General features: G+C 43.3%; 1 long non-coding RNA gene and 1 pseudogene across 1 annotated transcript in view; one reads left to right on the forward strand and one right to left on the reverse strand.

The window, feature by feature from the left end:
* LOC105488343 (uncharacterized) overlaps nt 1-26,060 on the reverse strand; it is a 73,311-nt gene that overhangs the window by 18,978 nt on the left and 28,273 nt on the right. The window contains exon 2 of the long non-coding RNA XR_011626424.1: nt 17,723-17,847. This is a non-coding gene — a long non-coding RNA (uncharacterized lncRNA). The remainder of the gene's footprint in view (nt 1-17,722; nt 17,848-26,060) is intronic.
* On the forward strand, nt 17,602-18,915 carry LOC105488346 (heterogeneous nuclear ribonucleoprotein A1-like; annotated as a pseudogene).

Raw genomic sequence — 26,060 nt, forward strand, 5'->3', positions numbered from 1 at the left:
GATGAAATATTTACTTTTACCTGATTCTGCCCCTCTTTTATCTTTATTGTCTAATTCTGAATGTTCTCTCTAGTCCCCCGTTCAGTCTTCTACCTAAATGCATGCCTGGAGCTGGCCCGCTGGGTCTGCAGGGCACCCGGCACACAGAGCAGACACTGAGATTTTAATGACAAAGATTGATGCTGGCACTTTGCCTGAGCCCAGGAGACAGCAGCTCTAAAGCAGTCTGCAGCAACAGCACCAGGGTGGGAAGTGAACACCCTCTTTCTGCACATCTGCTGTTTGTTCACCCACTCTGTCAGAAGTAGACAGAAGGCAGAAAGGAAAAAGGAAAGAAGTGAAGTGAGGAGAACGAGAGGAGTGGGGCTAAAGACATCAAAATTTGGTGATTGAATTGTCTTCTAGCTCTTCCAGGCAAAAAAGCTTATCCTCTAAAACCATTAAGGAGCTTTCATTTGCCATTCCTACAATGGGAGGAATTTCATAATCACTCAGTCTCTTAAAGCACTCAGCAAACATGGATTTAAATGATCCTGGGCCTAATGATATATGTTAAACATCCATATCCTCCTGATGATGAAGACCCTAGTATAAGTGTTGAAAAAGGCCGGGCGCGGTGGCTCAAGCCTATAATCCCAGCACTTTGGGAGGCCGAGACGGGCGGATCACTAGGTCAGGAGATCGAGACCATCCTGGCTAACACGGTGAAACCCCGTCTCTACTAAAAAATACAAAAAACTAGCCGGGCGAGGTGGCGGGCGCCTGTAGTCCCAGCTACTCAGGAGGCTGAGACAGGAGAATGGCCCGAACCCGGGAGGCGGAGCTTGCAGTGAGCTGAGATCCGGCCACTGCACTCCAGCCTGGGCGACAGAGCGAGACTCCGTCTCAAAAAAAAAAAAAGTGTTGAAAAAAATCAAGTGTTACCAAAAAAAAAAAAAAGCCATGAATGAACTGTCTCCTCACCTAGTCCTGTCAACATGTACTCCTTCTGTCTTCATGCTATCCTGAATATTTAGAAGCCCCTGCTTTGATACTCACCCTTCGTAAGGAGTCCTTTATGCCCAGGGAAGTTACATGAGGACCCATGGAGGTTTTAGCACTGTTTCTGACATCTGGGCTACAAACTGTCCAACCCATCTAAATGTAACAACAGTTTTACCCACATTGCTTTTCTGGCTAAGTTTCTCTAGCTCTTTGTGTAATTTAGGAAGTAGCATCTTTAGAACATTATAAAACACTCCTTAAGTAATGTGTAGGTGCTCTTTTGCAAGGCCCTGCCTCGCTCATGTGAGTATTATTTTAAAATACTGCCTCTGGATTCCGGGTCTTCAGTTTGAAATTTTTGTAGCTGCTTCAGCACTTCCTTCCCAGAGAGAGCTTGTGGCCTTGCTCCAAACAACACCACACGACTTCCGCTAAGTATCCGGTTTTGTTTTGGTTTCCTACAACTGAGCTGTCACTCTCTGAGTTGCTGTTTGCAGAGCCCGCTGGGAGGAAGACAGGAATGGGCCCCTGCGGCACCATGCACAGGGCCAAGGAGCTTGGAAACCACTTGGAGGAGCAGCTGGGTGAGAAGTGGCAGGCCGCTCTGGGACTCCTCTCTCAGCCTATGAGGACATAGATGACATCGGAAACCTGTGCTTACAGTTTCTCAGGGGCCTGGCACTTTGCTCTGTTGTCCCAGTGACTCACATGATAATTTTCCAGGCCTTCAAACTAGGTCAACAGCTTTGTTTGCCCAGAGAGCTCCCCTGGGAGGCCATTCTAAGGAAAGCAGACTGAATGGGGATGTTTGGCCAGGTGATTCTTTTTGCTGGCTTTTAGCCTGAGGAAACATGATCAGTATTCAGGCCAGGAGTTTGGAGAATTAAAAGCTGCCAGCATCTGGGCTAAACCAACATACATCAGTATTATTAGTTAAATGTTAACCACACTGCTAATCGCAGTCCTCTCCTGGAAAGAATCCAACAGCTGATTTAGGAAGGCCCTAAAACAAGATGTCCACCTCTTATAGATAAGAAAGACAGCAGCTTAAGCATGCTCCAGTGGCGCGATCGGTTAGCGCGCGGTACTTATACAGCAGCTTGTGCTACAAATCTAGTCATAGATTAACTGTGAGTGGGACCTGATCAATTTTTTGCTTTATTAAGCGATGGAGCCTGATTCAGTATTTCTCAAATTTGAGAAGTCACAGAGCCCAAGACCATATCTGAAGACTTGTAGACCCCAATTTTTTAAGTCAGAATTACAAATTTTTCATACCGGTATTACTTGTAATGGCCAGAAAGTGAAAACAACCCAAATGTCCATCAACTGATCAGTGGATAAACAATGGGATACAATGGTAATGAAAAGGAATGAAGTGCTGGTGCATGCTACAACACAGATGAATACTGAAAGCATGCTAAATGAAAGGAGACAGACACAAAGGCCACATGTCATATGATTCCAGTTATATAGAATGTCCAGAATAGGCAAATCCAAAGAGACAGAGAGTAGATTAGTGGTTGCCAGGGGTTGGGGAGAGAGGGAAATGGACTGCTAATGGGTTTGGGGTTTTTTGAAGTATGTGAGAGTGATGAAAATGCTCTGAAATTATATAGCAGTGATGGTTGTACAACCTTGTGAGTATACCAAAAACCACTAAATTGTATACTTTAAAAGGATGCATTATGGCATATGAATTACATCTACATTTTATTTGATTGATTGATTGATCGATTGAGACAGAGTCTCACTCTGGTTGCCCAGGCTGAAGTGCAGTGGTGCCACCTTGGCTCACTGTAGCCTCAACCTCTTGGGCTCAGGTGATTTTCCCACCTCAGCCTCCTAAGTATCTGGGACTACAGGCATGCCTGGCTAATTTTTTGTATTTTTTTTCTTTTTTAGTAAAGATGGGGTTTCACCATGTTACCCAGGCTGATCTCGAATTCCTGGATTCAAGTAATCTGCCTGCCTCAGCCTCCCAGAGTGCTGAGATTACAGGTGTGAGCCACTGTACCCTCAGTCCACATCTAAATTTTAAAAGTTACATAATTTAATTTTAAAAGTTATATATTATTTTAGTTGATTACTGCGTACTAGAATATCTTAAATAGTTTGTGCAGAACAGTGAAACCTTGTGTCAAGATTCACTTACGTGGTGGCTAGCCAGGTGGTCCAGAAGTGTAGGTTAATTATATAAAATTATGCATAGAGGGAAATCTAAAATATACTTGTAGATAATGTCAAGGCCCTAAGAACTCATCAGTGGAACTCCCAAGGGTCTCCGAACCCCGATTTGAAAAACACTGACCCAGGTAACCTCTCAGGATTTGTTCACCCTTTTACATTCTCTGTGATGAGAACTCTATAACGTACTTTCCAAAGACAAAGTCTGGCCAGGGATGCCTTGGGATTGATCAGTCCCTTGGCTGAACCTTGGTAACATAAGTATGTTATTACTCCATCTACACTCCAGGTACTTAATTGAGCATGTGATCTATGAGGATAGAAGTGCATTAACCCCATCATGAGATGGAAGTAGACTATGATATCAAGTGATCTAACATGGAAGATCCTCTGAGGAAGGCTTCCCACTGGGGCCTCACTTGGTTCGTGGATTGACCACTCCTGACTTAAGATACTATGACCTTCCAAAAGGGTCCCTGGTGATGGAATAAAGATGGATGCTGGTAACTCAAAACAGACGGGAAGGCCAGTAGGCATTTATGTCAGCAAGGAGGCTTTCCCACATGGTCTGTTTGGGCATGGGCAAAGGTCAAGGAGTATAGGGTGTGGTTCATGGCTGGAGGACAACTCTCTCTACTCTTTGTTTTTTCATTTTGTTTTTTGAGACAGAGTCTCGCTCTGTGGCCCAGGCTGGAGTACAGTGGTGCGATCTTGGCTCACTGCAACCTCTGCCTCCCAGGTTCAAGTGATTCTCATGCCTCAGTGTCTTGAGTAGCTAGGATTATAGGCATGCACAACCATGCCTGGCTAAGTTTTACATTTTTAGTAGAGACGTGGTTTTGCTATCTTGGCCAGGCTGGTCTCAAACTTCAACCTCAAGTGATCCGTCCACCTCAGATTCCCAAAGTGCTGGAATTATAGGAATGAGCCACTGTGCCTGCCTGATTTTTTGTTTTCTCACCTAGAAAAAAATCAGAAACTATCCCACCTGCTAGGGTAGTTCAGTCACCAAACTTCTACCAAGCCCCTATTCTTTTTTTTTTTTTTTTTTTTTTTTGAGACGGGGTCTCGCTCTGTCACCCAGGCTGGAGTGCAGTGGCCGGATCTCAGCTCACTGCAAGCTCCACCTCCCGGGTTCACGCCATTCTCCTGCCTCAGCCTCCCAAGTAGCTGGGACTATAGGCGCCCGCCACCTCGCCCGGCTAGTTTTTTGTATTTTTTTAGTAGAGACGGGGTTTCACCGTGTTAGCCAGGATGGTCTCGATCTCCTGACCTCGTGATCCGCCCGTCTCGGCCTCCCAAAGTGCTGGGATTACAGGCGTGAGCCACCGCGCCCGGCCCAAGCCCCTATTCTTTATGTATTCTTTATGTACTACACAATAGGCTTCTGCTGGGAGGAAATTGGTGTGGCCTCTTTTCTAAGGGATCCCACAGCCCAGTGGGGGAGACTATTGTATGTTCTTAGTGTTATAGAAAGAAACTTTGTGTTGAAAGAACTTTGAAAACTACTGAGTGCTTCAAAATATATGACAATAAATATATTTTAATTATCCAGTATGAGTCAATGGTTGGTCTGATTTCCGGACCTGGGTATTTCTCTAAGAGGACTAGGTCTCATTTTGTCACCCAAACTGGCGTGCAGTGGTGTGATCCAGGCTCACTGCAGCCTCAACCTCCACAGGCTCAGGTGATCCTCCTACCCCAGCCTCCCAGGTAGTTGGGACTACAGGCACACGTCACCACGCCCAACTAATTTTTGCATTTTTTGTCATGTTGCCTAGGCCAGTCTCGAATTCCTGAGCTCAGGCAATTCTCCAGCCTAAGCCTTCCAAAGAGCTGGAATTACAGGCATGAGCCTCCATGCCTGGCCCAAACTACTTTTGTAGAATTAAACATTGGGGCAGTTATTAAATATCATTTACCTGGGTATTGACTGAATTCACCATCTCCCATGACGGCATTTTCATGTTGTGCCCACTAGGTGTCTCGTTATTTTGTAAGAAAATGGAAAAGCACAATGTTTCTACCTGTGTTACCAGTCAGCTACAGTATAAACATGGGAATCACTTAGCTAAAATCTCAGCCCTGTTCTAGCAATCATTGATTAAAATGCCAGTGGTTACCTCTCATTTGAGTAGAAGTAGGGGATGTCCACAAAGATGCCTCTGTGGATTCTTTCTCCTTCTCATAATCTATGTTCCTAAAAAATGTTCTCTTAAAGTCAGGACTAGGAAGATGAAGTAGGAATTCTTCCACAACATGAGTACTAAGACCTTAAGGGTAACAGCACTGCATCCCCATTGGTTTCCTGGGTTAATGTTTAAGCTGTGACCTGCACGTGAGCTGACATGCCCAAACTAAACCACACTATTTGTATGCCCAGCCAGAATGTGTTCTTCCCTATACATCGATCAAAAGAGTTGTTTTCACAACACAATCCAGGGTCTCTTCTTGCACTTAGAGTTTCAGGTTTGTACATAATATAATACTGCTTCTCTCGATATTTTAATCTATGTCATGAATGACTTTTCTTTAGATGGCCTATGCAGAACCTTCTGTATATGAGTGACATCAGAGAGGAAGGCACTAGATAACAAACAGGAAACTGAGTGCCTTCAAAAATCTATTGCAACCTCAAGATCCCATCTCATCAGGCTTTCATACTCTACTAATGGGAGTGTAAACTGATATGACCTTTCTGCAATAAAATTTGACAGTTTCTATCAAGAATGTATTTTAAAATATATTTCAAAAGTACTCTTTATTATTATTATTATTTTTTTTTTTTTTTGAGACGGAGTCTGGCTCTGTCGCCTGGGCTGGAGTGCAGTGGCCGGATCTCAGCTCACTGCAAGCTCCGCCCCCCGGGTTTACGCCATTCTCCTGCCTCAGCCTCCCGAGTAGCTGGGACTACAGGCGCCCGCCGCCTCGCCCGGCTAGTTTTTTTGTATTTTTTTTAGTAGAGACGGGGTTTCACCGTGTTCGCCAGGATGGTCTCGATCTCCTGACCTCGTGATCCGCCCGTCTCGGCCTCCCAAAGTGCTGGAATCAAAAGTACTCTTTAATGCTGTGTCTGTCAGGATCCCAAAAGAAAAAGGATTTCAGCCAGGAGCAGCGGTTCACGCCTATAATCCCAGCACTCTGGGAGGCCGAGATGAGCGGATTGCTTGAGCCCAGGAGTTCAGGACCAGCCTGAGCAACATGGTGTATTAGTCTGTTTTTATATTGCTATAAAGAACTGCCCAAGACTGGGTAATTTATAAAGGAAAGAGGTTTATTTGACTCACAGTTCAGCACAGCTGGGGAGGCCTCAGGAAACTTACAATCATGGCAGAAGGTGAAGGGTAAGCAAGGCACCTTCTTCATGTGGCAGCAAGAAGGAGAAGTGCTGAGTGATAGGGGAAGAGCAACTTATAAAACCATCAGATCTCGTGAGAACTCACTATCACAAGAACAGCATATGGGAAACTGCCCCCATGATTCAATTAACCTCCACCTGGTCTCTCCCTTGACACATGGGGATGATGGGGATTACAATTCAAGGTGAGATTTGGGTAGGGACACTAAAGCCTACTCATATCACACGGTGAAACCCCATCTCTACTAAAAATACAAAAATTAGCCACACTTGGTGGCACACACCTATAGTCTCAGCTACTCGGGAGGCTGAGGTAGAAGGATCACTTAAAACCCAGGACACAGAGGTTGCAGTGAGCCTGTCAAAAAAAAAAAAGAAAAAGAAAAAGAAAAAGGATTTGAGTCAGGATGGTTCAAATGAAGAGACTCTTTTTTTTTTTTTTTTTTTTTTTTTTGAGACAGGCTCTCACTCCATCGCCCAGGCTGGAGTGCAGTGGCACAACCTAGGCTCACTGCAACCTCTGCCTCCCGGGTTCAAGCGATTCTCCTGCCTCAGCTTCCTGAGTAGCTGGGTTTACAGGCACCCACCACCACCCCCGGGATATTTTTTGTATTGTTAGCAGAAAGTGGGGGTTTCACCATGTTGGCCAGGCTGGTCTCCAACTCCTGACCTCAAGTGATCCGCCTGTCTTGGTCTCCCAAAGTGCTGGGATTGCAGGTGTGAGCATTGTGCCTGGCAATGAAGAGGTTTCAATAAAAGAACTACTTACAGACAGGTAGGCTGGGCTAAGGGGTAAGCAGGGATGTTAAGGCACCCAGAGAAAAGCAACAGTGGGAAGCAATTACCATTCCTAGGGCTAAAGGAACAGAAGGAGGAAATAATCTTACAGAATCCAGTAAGAGCCGGGAATGGTGGAGGAGGGATCCGCAAGAAAGGAGGCTAGGCTGGGCGTGGGGAGGGGTGAGCAGCTAGCTGGCTCAAAGCAGGAAGAGAGTAAGGAAGGAGGCCGGGCGCGGTGGCTCAAGCCTGTAATCCTAGCACTTTGGGAGGCCGAGACGGGCGGATCACAAGGTCAGCAGATCGAGACCATCCTGGTTAACACGGTGAAACCCTGTCTCTACTAAAAAATACAAAAAACTAGCCGGGCGAGGTGGCAGGCGCCTGTAGTCCCAGCTACTCCGGAGGCTGAGCCAGGAGAATGGCGTAAACCCGGGAGGCGGAGCTTGCAGTGAGCTGAGATCTGGCCACTGCACTCCAGCCTGGGCGACAGAGCTAGACTCCGTCTCAAAAAAAAAAAAAAAAAAAAAAAAAAGAGAGTAAGGAAGGAATACCCTGACTTCTCTCTCTTCTAGCATATATGATCTCCGGCTGGTGTCACCCCGACTAAATCCCAAGGAAGCCAAGGGGCAAGGAATGCTGGAGATGCAATTCTTTGGAATGAAGAAAGGCAGAGATTATGGTAGGGGTGGGGGCAGGAGTAAAAAATAACCTTCATAATCCTGTAGTTCCATTCCTTAGAATATATCCCAGGGGCATAATCAAAGATGGAGGCAAATAATTATAAACAAGAATGTTCTTCACAGGGTTATGTATAATAGTAAAAAAGAAAGAAAGAAAGAAAGAAAGAAAGAAAGAAAGAAAGAAAGAAAGAAAGAAAGAAAGAAAGAAAGAAAGAAAGAAAGAAAGAAAGAAAGAAAGAAAGAAAGAAAGAAAGGAAAGAAAGAAAGAAAGAAAATAAGCTAAATTCCCTATGATAAAAGGATAAACTATAGTATATCCAAACTTTGGAATATCATCATGACACAATAAACATTTTTAAAGAATCTGTGATGATATGCAGAAATGCTTACAATAAAATGTTAATTGAAAAAAACAAAGACACAAAACTATATGCACAGTATTAACCCAATTCCTTGAACATATATATGCAAAAGGAAAAACACCTAAAAAATGTGAACAGTATTTACTTTTGATGATGGGATTACTTTTTTTTTCTTAGTAGCTTTCAATGTTTTTCCCTTTTTTCACATTAAGCATATAATAGTTTTGTGATCAAGGAAAAAAGCCAGTGCCAAAAAGAAGAGCTTTTCTTATTGGAATAGACTCTGCTCAATTGAAAATATTAATAAAGAACACACAATTATTTAAGGGAATTAAAATCAGTGACATGAAAGGTGAACTTCAATCTGTCTCCATTTGATATCTGGACAAAAAGCGAAAGAAAAATCAGACAATGTCTTTTTTTCTGAGACGGAGTCTTGCTCTGTCACCCAGGCTGAAGTGCAGTGGTGCGATCTCGGCTTACTGCAAGCTCCGCCTCCCGGGTTCACGCCATTCTCCTGCCTCAGCCTCTCAAGTAGCTGGGACTACAGGCACCTGCCGCCACGCCCAGCTAATTTTTTGTATTTTTAGTAGAGACGGGATTTCACCGTGTTAGCCAGGATGATCTCAATCTCCTGACGTCGTGATCCGCCTGCCTCAGCCTCCCAAAAATCAGTCAATTTCTACATGATATTAAATATCCAGATATTTTTAGCCCCGGCGACATGGCAAAACTCCATCTCTACAAAAGTAGAAAAAATAGCCTGGCATGGTGGCACATGCCTGTTGTCCCAGCTACCAGAGAGAATGAGGTGGGAGGATCACCTGAGCCTGGGGAGGTTGAGGCTGTAGTGAGCCAAGATTGAGCCACTGCACTCTAGCCTGGGCAACAGAGTGAGACCCTGTCTTAAAAAAAAGAAAAATTATATATATACACACACACACACACACACACACACACAAACACATACATATATATACACATACATAGATATTTTAGATGATTTTGATTCTTTACTACATTTTTTCCTCTTCACTTTAGTGACAGGTATGAGATCAGTTCAGCTTTAACTGGACTCACTCATCTTGCAACTCGGAAAAATTTAAGAAAAAAATTTTTTTTTCCACAACTGTAGCGTCAGGCATGGTGACTCACACCTGTAATCCCAGCACTTTGAGAGGCCAAGGCAGGCGGATTGTTTGAGTCCAGCAGTTTGAGACCAGCCTGGCCAACATAGCAAAATCCGGTCTCTACTAAAACATACACAAATTAGCTGTGCATGGTGGTGCACGCTTGTAATTCCAGCTACTCAGGAGGCTAAGGCATGAGAATTGTTTGAACCTGGGAGGCCATACAGTGAGCTGTTGGCTGCAGTGGGGCCAAGATTGTGCAACTGCACTCCAGCCTGGGTGAACCCCCCAAAACATTTTTTTACTTGGTACTGTCCATTAGCCTTCCATAAAGCTTTACACTACTTTTCAATTTACACTACCAATAAAAAGATGCTAAACCTCACTTACAATCAGGAAAATGCAAATTAAAGTAACAATAGGACACCATTTTTTTTCCCATTTGGGTTCACAAATGTAAAAAGGTTGATAATGCAAAGTATGGAGGGAGATAGAGACATTTGTCCTCACGTAAAGGTTCTTTTAACAATGAGAATCTACACATTAGGGAGTGTTCCTGAGAGACATTAAAAGTGATTATATTATGCTAGATTGTTGTGATAAATAAACAAATGACACTTCTGTTACAGGATCATTGGTTATTTTATGTGTGCTAATAGCAGCCCTGCTGTTAACATGTATCCACTGAGCATTTTTATCTTGTATTATTATTTTCTTTTCTTCTTTAATTTTGTATTTTGTGTATCATTGTTTTCTAATCACTAATTCATTAATTCACTAAGTAGACATGAATTTCTCCATTTTATCTTCTATTATCTTTTTTTTTTTTTTTTTTTCATAAAAGAGACAGGGTCTTGGTATGCTGCCCAGGCTGGTCTCAAGCTCCCGGGTTCATCCTCCCACCCCAGCCTTCCAAAGTGCTGGTATTACAGTCATGTGCAACTGCCCCTGGCCGAATGTCTCCATTTTAATAGCTACAGTTTAGTTTACCATTTACACAGCACTTTCTTATCAATTACTTCCATTTATCTCTGCTTCAGTGACAGTGGGAGTCTGTCTTTTTTCAGATGAGGAAATTGAGTCTCAGAGAAGTTAAATGATTTTCCAAGGTCACAGTCACTAATAAATGGAGGGGCTCAGGTCCTCTGACTCCCAGTTCCACTAGCTTCCCACTTTCTCAATTGCTTTTCAAACAAAGCACAGTGGAAGGCCTCCCTAGCTCTTCTATGGAGTTCAAGTCAATCTGAAAGGAACGACAAGGGGCAGAATGGTGCAGTGGAGGATACAGTTAGTTGGAAGCCTGAGAACTGTTTTTTTCTCTACTTTGTGCTTCTCCCAGTTGTGTGACCATAGGCAAATCATTTAGCCTCACAGAGCCTCACTGGCCTCTTTAAAAAAATAAAGATGAAGAGATGACACTTGCTTACCAGTGTTGAAAGCAGAGATGATGCCATGCAGTTCCTCCTAGCTATGAGGTGGTTTTTTTTTTTTTTTCTGTTTTTTGTTTCTTCTGAGACAGTCTCATTCTGTCGCCCAGGCTGGAGTGTCATGGTGCGATCTCGGCTCCAACCTCTGCCTCCAGGGTTCAAGTGATCCTCCAGCCTCAGCCCCCAAAATAGGAGCGGGCCACACCACACCTGGCTAATGTTTATATTTTTAGAAGAGACAGGGTTTCACCTTGCTGGCCAGACTGGTCTTGAACTCCTGGGCTCAAGTGATCCACTTGCCTCAGTCTCCCAAAATGCTAGGATTACAGGAGTGAGCCACCATGCCTAACCACCTAGCTGTGAGATTTTGAGCCAGACTTAGACTAGTGCTCCTCCTCTGCTCATATATCTTACAAAATACCACTTCCTGCAATGGATTTAGTCTCTGCAAATGTGAACTCCTAACAGACAAACTCACCATATAATTAATGATTTCCTTGATTGGGGTCTTAAACTGTTCCCTTATCTTTTTTTTTTTTTTAAGTATTATTAGGTAAACTTGCTGAGGGATAGGGAAATCCCAAGAGAACAGCAGCAAATTGTTTCAGGTAGCTCACTGTATATGAAAAGGTGTTTTCTGCCTGGATCTCTATTTGGTGTGGCCACCTACATTGTTTGTTGCCTATTACAGATTTTTACAGATTTTATTATTACAGTTTTTTTTTATTTTTTGTTTTTTGTTGTTTTTTTTTTTGAGACAGGGTCATACTCTGTTGCCCAGGCTGGAGTGCGGTGGCACAATCTCGGCTCACTGCAGCCTCCGCCTCCCAGGTTCAAGCGATTCTCCTGTCTCAGCCTCCTGAGTAGCTGGGATTACAGGTGCCCGCCACCATGCTTGACTAATTTTTGTATTTTTAGTAGAGATGGGGTTTTACCATGTTGGCCAGGCTGGTCTCAAACTCCTGACCTCGGGTGATCTGCCCGCCTCAGCCTCCCAAAACACTGGGATTACAGGCGTGAACCACTGCACTCGGCTTATAGTTGGTTCTTTATAGTTCCAATTTCCATAAGCCAAAGACTCTTTTTTTGTTTGTTTGTTTGTTTGTTTGTTTGTTTGAGACAGAGTCTCCCTCTGTTGCCCAGGCTGGAATACAGAGGCACAATCTCAGTTCACTGCAACCTCTGCCTCCTGCGTTCAAGCAATTCTCCTGCCTCAGCCTCCTAAGTAACTGGGACTATAGACTCGTGCCACCACGCCCGGCTAATTTTTGTATTTTTAGTAGAGACAGGGTTTCACTATATTGGCCAGGCTGGTCTCGAACTCCTGACCTCGTGATCCGCCCACCTCAGCCTCCCAAAGTGCTGGGATTACAGGCACGAGCCACCGTGCCCGGCCAAACCAAAGATTTTACAAGCTGGAAAGAGCCTTAAGAGATCACTTGATCCTTTCCCCTATCTTTGAGCAGGTAAAATATTTTTCCACTTAGCAGAGGAAGCTCCCAGTGCCCAAAAAGCCTGAAAGTTATTGAAGGTTTCACAGCCAGCAAGTATCCTCATGCTGCAGGACTTATTCCATTCTTGCTGCATGACCATTTATTAGTAATCCTGACTCTTCCAGAAAATTGCAATGAAAGTCAAAAAGAGTAAACTATATGATCATTGGTTGTTTACTTTTTATCACACATCATGAATTCTTCTAGTCCTAACCATATTTTGATGCATTATTTATAAGAGCCATCTGGTCACAGGTTCCTGGAGAAAACTCTGGAATTTTAAAAAGTCTGCTTTATTTTTTCCAGGAAACACACTGCATAACTCCAATCTATCCTTTACTGGCTCATCAGGGACACACAAGGCAATTTGGATTCTTTTTTTCAGTTGAGATATAACTTACCTACAGTAAAGTGCACAACTTCTTTTTTTTTTTTTTTTTTAGACAGAGTCTCACTCTGTTGCCCAGGCTGGAGTGCAGTGGCACGATCTAGGCTCACTGCAACCTCCACCTCCCAGGCTCAAGCAATTCTCCTGCTTCAGCCTCCCAAGTAGCTGGGATTACAGGCGTGTGCCACCATGCCTGGCTAATTTTTGTATTTTTAGTAGAGGCAGGGTTTTACCATGTTGGCCAGACTGGTCTCGAACTCCTGACCTCATGTAATCCACCTGCCTTGGCCTCCCAAAGTGCTGGGATTACAGGTGTGAGCCACCGCGCCTGGCTTTTTTTTCTTTTTTTTAATTATATTTTTTAGATGGAGTCTCGCTCTTGTTGCCCAGGCTGGAGTGCATTGGCGTGATCTTGGCAGCTCACTGCAACCTCCGCCTCCCAAGTTCAAGCAATTCTCCTGCCTCAGCCTCCTGTGTAACTCAGATTATAGGCGCCCACCACCACGTCCAGGTAATTTTTGTATTTTTAGTAGAGATGGGGTTTCCATGTTGGCCAGGCTAGTCTTGAACTCCTGACCTCAGGTGATCTGTCCGCCTCAGCCTCCCAAAATGCTGGGATTATAGGCACGAGCCACTGAGCCTGGCCAAAGTGCATAACTTCTAAGTGGACAACTCAATATATTTTTACACGTGTATATACCATATAACTACTACTCAGATCAACATATAGATTGTTACTAGCACCTCTGAAGAATCTTTGTGCCCTATACTAGTCAGCACCCTCTAGGGATAACCACTGTTTTGACTTTTATCACCACAATTTAGTTTTGCCTGTTCTTGAACTTCATATTAATAGAATCAGACAGCATGTACTATATTGTATTTGTTTTCTTTCACTCAACACTATGTCTGTGAAATTATTAACCATATTCTAAAGATGCAATTCATCTTCTGGCTCAAGTCCTCAGGGAATCTGTCAAAACCAGGTACATACTATGCTAGCTATACACAGCTATGCATAGTCTAAAAACAAGCAGTTGAGAAAAGAACTTTCTTAAATGACTAAAATAGAATAACCAACCTATGCTGCTCTTGTTGCTTTCTACTCTTGCTTCATCAATTTCACTTTCATCTCTGCTTTGAAATGGGATCTGATCCACCCAAGTATTCTCTTTTCTTCTCCCACTAATGGATAAATAGCTTATGCAATTTTCCTTACTTATTTATATCCAGCATTCCCCATTAATGCTCCACAATCATTGGTCCAAAAGGTATAAATGGCCTCAAGCTATAATTTGATGCAGCCCTCTGTCATCAGCAAGAAAAGCATTACTGGGGCCAGGCGCGGTGGCTTATGCCTGTAATCCCAGCACTTTGGGAGGCTGAGGCAGGTGGATCACGAGGAGGTCCGGAGATCGAGGCCATTCTGGCCAACATGGTGAAACTCTGTCTCTACTAAAATAAGAAGAAAAAATTAGCCAGGCGTGGTGGCGCATGCCTGTAGTCCCAGCTACTTAGGAGTCTGAGGCAGGGGAATCACTTGAACCTGGGAGGCAGAGGTTGCAGTGAGCCAAGATCCCACCACTGCACTCCAGCCGGGGGACAGAGCTAAAATTTGTCTAAAAAAAGAAAGAAAGAAAAGAAAAGAAAAGCATCATTGGACTCAGTGCAGTGACTCACGCCTGTAATCCCAGCACTTTGGGAGGCCAAGGCAGGCAGATCACTTGAGGCTAGGAGTTTGAGACCAGTCTGCCAACATGGTGACACCCTGTCTCTACTAAAAATACAAAAAAGAGCTGGATATGGTGGCAGGCACCTGTAAATCCAGCTACTGGGGAGGCTAAGGCAGGAGAATCATTTGAACCCAGGAGGTGGAGGTTGCAGTGAGCCAAGATGGCGCCACTGCACTCCAGCCTGGGCAGCAGAGTAAGATCCTATCAAAAAGAAAGAAAGGACAGGACAGGACAGGAAAGGAAAGGAAAAAGTAAAGGAAGAGAAAGAAAGAGAAAATAAAAGAAAGATTAAAGAAAAGAAAGTGAAAGAAAGAAAAGAGAGAAAGAAAAGCATTATTATGCTGTATATTCAGATTCAACAGATATTTACTGAGCACATAAACTCTTCAATGTATTTTGCTAGGTATTATGGAGAACTACAAAAATATAGCAAGCACGGGCTCTAGCCTTATGAACATTCAGTCTAGCAGAGAAGCAGTATAGTATGGATATCTACATAAAAGATCATAATATAAGCTATAAAGTGTTAAATAATGACACCATTTGAGTTAAAAGAAAAAAAGATCCTATTCAAATAGCTCAGAGGAAAAGTTAGCTTCTAGTCGGGGTGATGTCAAGGAAGCTTGGTGGGACAGTATTTATACTAGAAGGATTACAAGAAGTAGGATGCCATGACTAGATAGGTTTAGTCATACAGTGGATGGGGAAAGGGCATTTTAGATAACCATAAGGACAAGGACCCTGAATTGGGAAATCATGCAGCATGTACAGGGAGTGACTGTGCAGTCTGACCAAAGAACAGGGCAAGTAATGAAGAAACTGGGGACACGGGTGGTTATGGATTACCCAGAGCCACAGCACCAGAGAACCCTAGAATGGGCATTGAATCCCAGGCGTTTTCCTTCTTTAATGTTCCCATAATATGACCAAGTCAACATTTTAGTCACTGCTCTGCTTTATTTACAACAACCCATTATATATTGTCCATTAAGTAATTGACTCAACAAACATTTATCGAATATCTAGTACACTCTGGGCATAATTGGATACTATGGTCTCTAAGGCTGATTTCATATGTGTTATAAAATACTTTTTCCCAAGTGGGGATTAGGGTTAATATAATATTGGGCTAAGACAGCTTGTCTTTTTCTGTGTTAGAATTTTATTGAGTTATACTTCAGAGCAAATACCATAAATAACAAAGACAATTAAATAAACCACAAAAACAGATCTCTGTATCATGTTTTTCTACATGACATCAATACACTGAGTCTTAGCAATGACTGCCCATGTGTTTTTTCCATAACTATGCTTACTTACGTTTTAGCAAGGGGTAATACAGAAGGATATGAAACCCTCCATCCTTGAGCGAAAGTTTAAAAACATTCCTAATATTATAATACAACAAGACTCACTTCCGTTTAGCTTATCAACCACCAAAACACATTTCCCCTTTGTACTTGTTATGTTTTAGTGTAACTATGGAGACACGGCACTTTCCATGTAAGTGACACACATGATTTTGGTTTAACGTACTCATTTTCTGAGAAACATTTTAAACTGTGGTCACTATTTTAAAAATTGAGGTCACTATGAGATCTTTGAGCTACTTTGGTATTTCAATGTAAATCCAATACATTTGTTAGCAATATTCATGAGGGAAGAGTTAAGTACCAGGGATTATGGATTCTTTCCAATTCCATCAAACTATTCCTACTTAAAGCTTTGGTGCCCGAAAAAGAAAAAAGAAAAGGTAATTATGAATTGAACACATTGGACTATCAGATATTGTTATAAATTGCAGGGTATATCAAGCTGACTTTTGAGAGTTCTGTTTCCAGGTATATGGCAGGCTAGGAATTCAGACTGCACCTCCCACTGGAAACAATTAAAAAGGCTGAATTTAAAAAAAGAAAATCTTAAACCTCTTAGAGGCACTGACATTGGGCCAGAAAGAAAGAAATTATTAGGTCAAAGAGAAGTGAAGAAGGAATCCAGACAGGTAAATGGACAATGCTGTCCAAGTGTACAACACCAGGAGGCACCATTTGGATTCTATTCACCTAAAGGATGCTCTTGGGTTGTTTGATGCTATGGCCCTGAGATCACTGCCCTAAGGATATTTGCTCAACCTGGTGAACTGCAGCTTCGGCTTCACAGTGGTTCCGGATACAGGAGGTAAAGCCAAGGGCTTGGAGAATTCCATAGGAGGCCATTCTCCCAATAAAGCATGGACCCTTTAGGTGGAGATGAAAACCAGCATACCCATTCATCATCAGGGTACTGCACAAAAAGTTCCTGTGGAATTAAGCATAACTAAGTACAAAAAAATACTCTCACTGAAAGACTGATTTGTGATGGTCTATAGCCAAAACAGGTCCCTAAAAGTCTCAAGCTCTTTCTGTAAGTTGAGTAGGCTGGCCCCAGGTACGTGGAAGAAACAAATACAAATCCTCTCTGGAGGAATGTACCCAATAACTCACAAATTATTTTCTAAGAAAATTGAGCAGCTCACAGTAACAAACATTAAGCACTCAAAAAAAATGCTACTATATAAATGAAAACCAGGAGATAGAAGAAACCACATACAATAGAATTAAATGGAAAACATCTACAAATATTTGAGAAATTTAAATTATCACACATACAAGGAGAAAAAAACATTTTACTTCCTTTTTTTTTTTTTTTTTTTGAGATGGAATTTCACTCTTGTTGCCCAGGGTGGGTGCAATGGCGCAATCTTGGCTAACCACAACCTCCACCTCCCGGGTTCAAGCGATTCTCCTGCCTCAGCCTCCTGAGTAGCTGGGATTACAGGCATGCGCCACCACCCCGGCTAATTTTGTATTTTTAGTAGAGACGGGGTTTCTCCATGTTGGTCAGGCTGGTCTTGAACTCCTGACCTCAGGTGATCCACCCTCCTCAGCCTCCCCAAATGCTGGGATTACAGGCGGTAGCCACCACACCTGGTCACCATTTTACTTCTTTAAGAAAAAAAAGTACAAAGTAGAAAATACCTATTTAGGCCCATGAACACAACAGAGGGAGCATCATTAAAGTCTCTCTTCCCCCTGCTGTCATGTCTAAGGCGGAGTTTCCTAAAGAACTGGAACAGCTGAGGAAGCTCTTCATTGGAGGCTGAACTTTGAAACAACCGATGAGAGCCTGAGGAGCCATTTTGACCAATGGGGAACACTCACGGACTGTGTGGTCATGAGAGATCCAAGCACCAAGTGCTCCAGGGGCTTTGGGTTTGTCACATATGCCACTGTGGAGGAGGTGGATGCAGCCGCGAATACAAGGCCACACAAGGTGGATGGAAGAGCTGTGGAAACAAAGAGAGCTGTCTCAAGAGGAGATTGTCAAAGACCCGGTGCCCACTTAACTGTGAAAAAGATATTTGTTGGTGGCGTTAAAGAAGACACAGGGCCTGGCCCCGTGACTCACGCCTATAATCCCAGCACTTTGGGAGGAGGCCAAGGTGGGTGGATCACCTGAGGTTGGGAGTTCGAGACCAGCCTGACCAACATGGAGAAAGCCAGTCTCTACTAAAAATACAAAATTAGCCGGGTGTGGTGGCGCATGCCTGTAATCCCAGCTACTCCAGGAGGCTGAGGCAGGACAATCGCTTGAACCTGGGAGGCGGAGGTTGTGGTGAGCCGAGATTGCACCACTGCACTTACCCTGGGCAACAAGAGTGAAATTCCATCTAAAAAAAAAAAGACACTGAAGAACTGCACCTAAAAGATTATTTTGAACAGTATGGAAAAATTGAAGTGATTGAAATAATGACTGACCGAGGCAGTGGCAAGAAAAGGGGCTTTGCCTTTATAACCTTTGATGACCATGACTCCATGGATAAGACTGTCATTCAGAAATACCATACTGTGAATGGCCACAACGGTGAAGTTAGGAAAGCCCTGTCACACCAAGAGATGGCTAGTGCTTCAGCCAGCCACAGAGGTCAAAGTGGCTCTGGAAACTTTGGTGGTGGTCATGGAGGTAGTTTTGGTGGGAATGACAACTTTGGTCATGCAGGAAACTTAAGTGGTCGTGGAGGAAACTTAAGTGGCTTTAATGGTAGCTGTGGTGGTGGTGAATATGCTGGCAGTGGGGATGGCTATAATGGATTTGGTAATGATGTAAGCAATTTTGGGGGTGGTGGAAGCTACAGTGATTTTGGTAATTACAACAATCAGTCTTCAAATTGCGGACCCATGAAGGGAAGAAACTTTGGAGGCAGAAGCTCTGGCTCCTATGGTGACAGAGGCCAATACTTTGCCCAACTATGAAACCAAGGTGGCTATGGCGGTTCCAGTAGCAGCAGTAGCTATGGCAGTGGCAGAAGATTTTAATTAGGAAAAAAAGCTTAGCAGGAGAGGAGAGCCAGAGAAGTGACCCAATGGAGCTACAGGTTACAATAGATTCATGAACTCAGCCAAGCACAGTGGTGGTAGGGTCTAGTTGCTACAAAGAAGACATGTTTTAGACAAATACTCATGTGGATGGGCAAAAAACTCGAAGACTGTATTTGTGACTAATTATGTATAACAGCTTATTTTAGTTTCTGTTCTGTGGAAAGTATAAAGCATTCCAACAAAGGGTTTTAATGTAGTTTTTTTTTTTTGCACCCATGCTGTTGATTGCTAAATGTAATAGTCTGCTCATGACTCTCAATAAATGTGTCTTTTTTTTTGAGACGGATTCTCGCTCTGTTGCCCAAGGTGGAGTGCAATGGCACGATCTCAGCTCACCGCAACCTCTGCCTCCCGGGTTCAAGCGGTTTTCCTGACTCAGCCTCCCAAGTAGCTGGGATTACAGCCATGCGCCACCACGTCCAGCTAATTTTGTATTTTTAGTAGAGATGGGGTTTCTCCATGTTGGTCAGGCTGGTCTTGAACTCCCGACCTCAGGTGATCCACCCCCCTCAGCCTTCCAAAGTGCTGGGATTACAGGCGTGAGCCACCACACCCGGCATTTATTTATTTATTTATTTATTTTAATATGCTGTGTAAAGTTAGTCTACTCTGAAGCCATCTTGGTAAATTTCCCCAACAGTGTGAAGTTAGAATTCCTTCAGGTGAATTTTTTTTTGAGACAGAGTCTCACTCTGTCACCCAGGCTGCAGAGCAGTGGAGCGATATCGGCTCACTGCACCCTCCGCTTCCTGGGTTCAAGGGATTCTCCTGCCTCAGCCTCTGGAGTAGCTGGGAGTACAGGCGCTGTGTACTTTCTTTCTGTCTTTTTTTTTTTTTTTTTTTGAGACAGAGTTTCGCTCTTGTTGCCCAGGCTGGAGTGCAGTGGCGTGATCTCTGCTCACTGCAAGTTCCACCTCCCAGGTTCACGCCATTCTCCTGCCTCAGCCTCCCAAGTAACTGGGATTACAGGTGCCCGCCACTACGCCAGGCTAACGTTTTTGGTATTTTTAGTAGAGACAGGGTTTCTCCATGTTGGTCAGGCTGGTCTCGAACTCCTGACCTCAGGTGATCCACCCGCCTTGGCCTCCCAAAGTGCTGAGATTACAGGCGTGAGCCACCATGCCCAGCCTGACGCCAGGTTCTATTTGGAATTTATATGCAACCTGCTTGGGTGGAAAAACCATTGTCTTCAGAAACCTTGGTGTAGTTGAACTGATAGTTACAGTTGTGACCTGAAGTTCATATTACAACGGATTACTAAAGCAAAATCATGGAATTATTGGTTATAGAAATGATTGTTGGCAGGGTGTGGTGGCTCACGCCTCTAATTCCAGCACTTTGGGAGGCTGAGGCAAGCGGATCAGGAGATCGGGAGATCCAGACCATCCTGGGCAACAAGATGAAACCCCACCTCTACTAAAAAAAAAAAAAAAAAAAAAAAAAAAATAGCTGGGCGTGGTGGCCTGCACCTGTACTCCCAGCTACTCCAGAGGCTGAGGCAGGAGAATCCCTTGAATCCAGGAGGCAGAGGGTGCAGTAAGCCGATATCGCCCCACTGCTCTCCAGCCTGGGTGACAGAGTGAGACTCTGTCTCAAAAAAATAAAAATAAAAAATAAAATAAAATAAAATAAAATACATAGATTGTTGGCATATCCTATGCAATATATCTAAATTGAATAATGGTACCAGATAAAATTATAGATGGGAATGAAGCTTGTGTGTCATCTATTATCATGTGTAATCAATAAACGATTTAATTCTCTTGACAAAAAAAAACGGAAAATACCTATTTAAGGGGGACATGGTGGCTCACCCCTGTAACCACAGTACTATGGGAGGCCAAGGCAAGAGGATTGCTTGAGCCCAGGAGTTCCAGACCAGCCTGGGCAACATGGCGAAACCCCATCTCTACCAAAAACACAAAAATTAGCCAGGCGTGGTGGCACATGTCTGTAGTCCCAGCTACTTGCGGGGCTGAGGTGGGAGGATCGCTTGAGCCCAAGGAGGTCAAGGGTGCACTCCAGTCTGGGTGACAGAGTGAGACCATGTCTCAAAAATAAAAAAGGAAAGGAAAATAGCTATTTAAAACAGGAAACTATAGAAAATAGCCTAATAGTTTTTTAAAAAATAGAACTTCTAGAAATGAAATGAATAAAATAATGGACAAATTTAACTTCAGATTACACATAAGCCAACAGAAAAATAAACGAACTGAATGATACGACAATAGAAATTATCCAGCCTTCAGTAAAGAAAGACAAGAAGGGAAACATGAAAGAGCAGTAAATAGATATGGAGGATAAATTAAGACAATCTAACATGTATTGATAAAATTGGAGTTCTGGGAGGCAAGGAGAGAGAAAATGGTAAAGAGGTAATTTTTTTTTTTTTTTTTTTTTGATAAGTTCTTGCTCTGTTACTCAGGCTGGAGTGCAGTGGCACGTCCACGGCTCACTGCAGCCTTGAGCTCCTGGGTTCAAGTGATCCTCCCACCTCAGTCTCCCGAGTAGCTGGGACCACAGGTATGTGCCAACATGCCTAGCTAATTAAAAAAATTATTTTCTGTAGAGACGGGGCCTCACTATGTTACCCAGGTTGCTCTTGAGCTTCTGGGCTCAAGTCATTCTACTGCCTTGGCCTCCCAAAGTGTTGGGATTGTAGGTGTGAGCTACCATGCCTGGCCAAAAGGGTAATATTTGAAGAGACAGTGGCTAAGACATTTTTTTTTTTTTTTCGAGACGGAGTCTTGCATTGTTGCCCAGGCTGGAGTGCAGTGGCGCGATCTCTGCTCACTGCAAGCTCCGCCTCCCTGGTTCATGACATTCTCCTGGCTCAGCCTTCCGAGTAGCTGGGACTACAGGCACCAGCCACCACATCCGGCTAATTTTTTTGTATTTTTAGTAGAGACGGGGTTTCGCAGTGTTAGCCAGGACGGTCTCAATCTCCTGACCTCGTGATCCGCCCGCCTTGGCCTCCCAAAGTTCTGGGATTACAGGCGTGAGCCACTGTGCCCGGCCAGTGACTAAGAAATTTTTTGGATCAATCTGTTTAAAAACACAGATTTAAGAAGTCCACTGAATTTCAACCAGGATTGGGGGGGGGGGGAAAAAGGTCTTTTCAGTTAAACACAACAGTGAAACAACAGCATACCAGAGACAAATTATCTCAGAAGCAGATTTACTGCTGACTTCACAAGAGAAAAAAAAAATAAGTGCGAACTTAGAATTTTACCCCTCAAAAAATAGCTTTTGTCGGGCACAGTGGCTCACACCCGTAATCCCAGCACTTTGGGAGGTGGAGGTGGGTGGATCACTTGAGGTCAGGAGTTCAAGAGCAAACTGGCCAACATGGTGAAATGCTACCTCTACTAAAAATACAAAAATTAGCCAGGTGCGGTGGCGTGCACTTATAATTCCAGCTACTTGGGAGGTTGAGGTGCGAGAATTGCTTGAACCCCGGAGGCAGAGGCTGCAGTGAGCCGAGATCGAGCCACTGCACTCCAGCCTGGGCCACAGAGCAAGACTCCATCTCAAAAACAAGAAAAAAAAGAAAAAGAAAAAAAAAAGCTTTCAAAAAGGAAGATGAAAAACAGGCATTTAAGGCAAATTAAGTAAGAGATTTTGCTTTCACAATATTCATAAAAGGAAATTCTAAATAATGTACTTAAGAAACCGATCCTGGTCGGGTGTAGTGACTCCCTTGACTCAGGGAGTTTGAGGCTGCAGTGAGTCCTGATGGCACCACTGTACTCCAACCTGGGCTCGAGACCTTTATTTCAAAAAAAACAAGCAGGAGTCAAAAGGTCTGGGGGAGGGCCTAACAATTTACATTTATAACAAGCTCCCAGCTTGATACTAATTATTTAAGACCACACTTTTTCTTTTCATTTTTCTTTCTTTCTTTTTTGAGACAGGGTCTCACTCTGTTGCCCTGACTAGAATGCAATGGTATGATCACAGCTCACTGTAGCCTTGAACTCCCAGGCTCAAGTGATTCTCCTGCCTCAGCCTTCCAAGTAGCTAGGACTACAGGCATGTGACACTATGATGGGTTAATTTTTGGTTTAGTTTTTGTAGAGATGAGGTCTCACTATGTTGCCCAGGCTGGTCTCGAACTCTTGTGCTCAAGTGATCCTCCCACCTCAGTCCCTAAAAGTGCTGAGATCATACGCATGAGCCACTGTCCTGGGCCTAAAACCAAATTTTAAATAGCACTGTTGACTAGCCATGAAAAGAAAGCAAAAACTGAGTATAAATTTCCAACTAGCAGAGGAAGAAAAGTTGAAATGAAAAAGAAAATAATTCAAAAGAAGGCAAAAAAGGAAAGTAAACTACAACAGAAGGAACCTGCAGAAAGCACAATATAGGACGATAGTTAGAAATTCAAATACATCAACAATTACATCAAATATGAAAGGATTAAATTATCCAATTAAAAGACAAGGATTTATACAAAAAATAAACTCAAAATGGATCAGAGACTTAAATAAAACTTTTAGAATAAAATATAGGAAAAATATATACGCAACTTTGGGTTAGGCACAGAGTTATTAGATAGAACATCAAAAACATGATCCATAGAAGCAAAGCTGACAATCTGGATTTCATCAAAACAAAAATGTTGTATTATGCCTGTAATCCCAGCACTTTGGGAGGCTGAGGCAGGTGGATCATTGAGGTCAGGAGTTCAAGACCAGCTTGGTCAACATGGTGAAACCCCGTTTCTACTAAAAATACAAAAATTAGCTGGGCATGATGGCACATGCCTGAAGTCCCAGCTACATGGGAGGCTGAGGAAGGAGAATGGGTTGAACCCGGGAGGCAGAGGTTAAAGTGAGCCAAGATTGAGCTATTGCGCTCCAGCCTGGGTGACAAAGCGAGACTCCATCTCAAAAAGAAAAAAAAAAAAAAAAAAGACACTTTTAAGAGAATGAAAAGACAACTCATACAGAGAGAGAAAATATTTCTCCCTGTTTTGCAGATATGCAAATAACGTATCTGACATTTGACTTGTGTCCAGAATGCATAAAGAACTCTCAAAACTTAATAAGAAAACAAACAGCCCAATAAAATAATAGGCAAAAGAATTGAATAGACATTTAACCAAGGAAGAGGCATGGCTGAAAAACAGACACATGAAAAGTTGCTTAACAACATCAGTCATTAGAGAAATGCAAATTAAAACCACAAAAAATACTACTACACAACTGTTAGAATAACTAAAATAAACAGTCTGACAATTGTGAGCGCTGGTGAAAATAGGGAGCTACTGGTTTCTTTCATACATTGATAATGGCAATGGATAGTGACACAGACACTCTAGAAAACAGTTTGGCAGTTTTTTGTTTTGTTTTTTCTTTTTTTCCTTTTGAGACAGTCTCGCTCTGTCACCCAGGCTGGAATGCAGTGGCGTGATCTCAGCTCACTGCAACCTCCACCTCCTGATTCAAGCGATTCTCCTGTCTCAGCCTCCCGAGTAGCTGGAACTACAGGCGCTTGCCACCACACCCAGCTAATTTTTGTATTTTTAGTAGAGGTGGGGTTTTACCATATTGGCCAGGCTAGTCTCGAACTGCTGACCTCAAATGATCCACCAACCTCAGCCTCCCAAAGTGCTGGGATTACAGGCGTGAACCACCATGCCTGGCCGGCAGTTTTAAAAATACAGTTAAATGGTCGGGTGCAGTGGCTCACGCCTGTAATCCCAGCACTTTGGGAGGCCGAGACGGGCAGATCACGAGGTCAGGAGATCGAGACTATCCTGGCTAACACGGTGAAACCCCGTCTCTACTAAAAATACAAAAAGAATTAGCTGGGCGAGGTGGCGGGAGCCTGTAGTGCCAGCTACTTGGGAGGCTGAGACAGGAGAATGGCGTGAACCTGGGAGGCGGAGCTTGCAGTGAGCTGAGATCGCGCCACTGCCCTCCAGCCTGGGTGACAGAAAGAGACTCCGTCTAAAAAAAAAAATACAGTTAAACATAGAATTACCTGAGGCCCAGTACCCTCACTTCTAGGTATTTACCATAGTGAAGTTAAAATTGTTCACCTGAAAATTTGAACACAAATGTTTGTAGTAGCTTTATTTGTTTATTTTAGTTATTCTAACAGTTGTGTAGTAGTGTTTTTTTGTGGTTTTAATTTGCATTTCTCTAATGACTAATGTTGTTAAGCAACTTTTCATGTGTCTGTTTTTCAGCCATGCCTCTTCTTTGGTTAAATGTCTACTCAAGTCTTTTGCCCATTATTTTATTGGGCTATTTGTTTTCTTATTGTCAAGTTCTGGGAGTTCTTTATATATTCTGGACACAAGTCAAATGTCAGATATGTGATTTGCATATCCGCAAGACAGAGAAGACAGAGAGGGAAAAATATTTTCTCTATATGAGTTGTCTTTTCATTCTCTTAAGAGTGTCTTTTTTTTTTTTTTTTTTTTTTTGAGATGGAGTCTCGCTCTGTCACCCAGGCTGGAGCACAATGGCGCAGTCTCAACTCACTGCAATTGAGTTGAATTCAATTGCACCTCCCAGGTTCAAGAGATTCTCCTGTCTCAGCCTACCGTGTAGCTGGAATTACAGGCGTCTGCCACCACACCCAACTAATTCTGGAATTTTTAAGTAGAGATGGGGTTTTACCATGTTGGCCAGGCTGGTCTCAAACTGCTAACTTCAAATGATCCACCCACCTCGGCCTCCCAAAGTACTGGGATTACAGGCGTGAGCCACCATGCTTGGCTGGCAGTTTTAAAAATATAGTTAAATATAGAATTACCCGAGGCCCAGCACTCTCACTCCTAGGTATTTACCATAGTGAAGTTAAAATTGTTCACTGAAAATCTGAACACAAATGTTTGTGGCAGCTTTGTTTGTCATAACCAAAACCTGGAAATAGCCCAGATGTCCCTCAACTGGTAAATGGATAAACTGTAGCACATCCATATGATGAAATGCTAAGAGTAATAAAAAAGGAATGAGGCCAGGAGCGGTGGCTCATGCCCAGAATCCCAATACTTTGGGAGGCCAAGGTGAATGTGTCACTTGAAGTGAGGAGTTTGAGACCAGCCTGGCCAACACAGTGACACCCTGTCTCTACCAAAAATACAACAATTAGCTGGGCGTGGTGG

This window comes from Macaca nemestrina, chromosome 7 (assembly GCF_043159975.1).
Source record: "Macaca nemestrina isolate mMacNem1 chromosome 7, mMacNem.hap1, whole genome shotgun sequence".
NCBI lineage: Eukaryota > Metazoa > Chordata > Mammalia > Primates > Cercopithecidae > Macaca > Macaca nemestrina.